This window comes from Cyprinodon variegatus, unplaced genomic scaffold, assembly GCF_000732505.1.
Source record: "Cyprinodon variegatus isolate N-32 unplaced genomic scaffold, C_variegatus-1.0 Scaffold170, whole genome shotgun sequence".
Classification (NCBI taxonomy): domain Eukaryota; kingdom Metazoa; phylum Chordata; class Actinopteri; order Cyprinodontiformes; family Cyprinodontidae; genus Cyprinodon; species Cyprinodon variegatus.
This window is the reverse complement of record NW_015150623.1, coordinates 586,392-586,608: the sequence shown is the minus strand read 5'-3', so window position 1 is coordinate 586,608 and position 217 is coordinate 586,392.

The following is a 217-nucleotide window of genomic DNA, read 5'->3' as shown; positions in this document are numbered from 1 at the left end:
GGATTATTAGACTGGGCGGCTTCTTGATGACGTCACAGGGCTGTGGTTAGGACTGAACCCTGCTGGATGTTGTTGTTTACCTGTCGCCTGGGATGCAGGTCTTCCTCCTGGAGGCGTGGGTTGTGCCGAGTGTTTTGGTCGCACCCCTCTGCAGTCTGATAACCATTGGGAGTTTTAGAAGAAATTAAAAAGGAGGGACAGGATGGGGGGCTGTTTT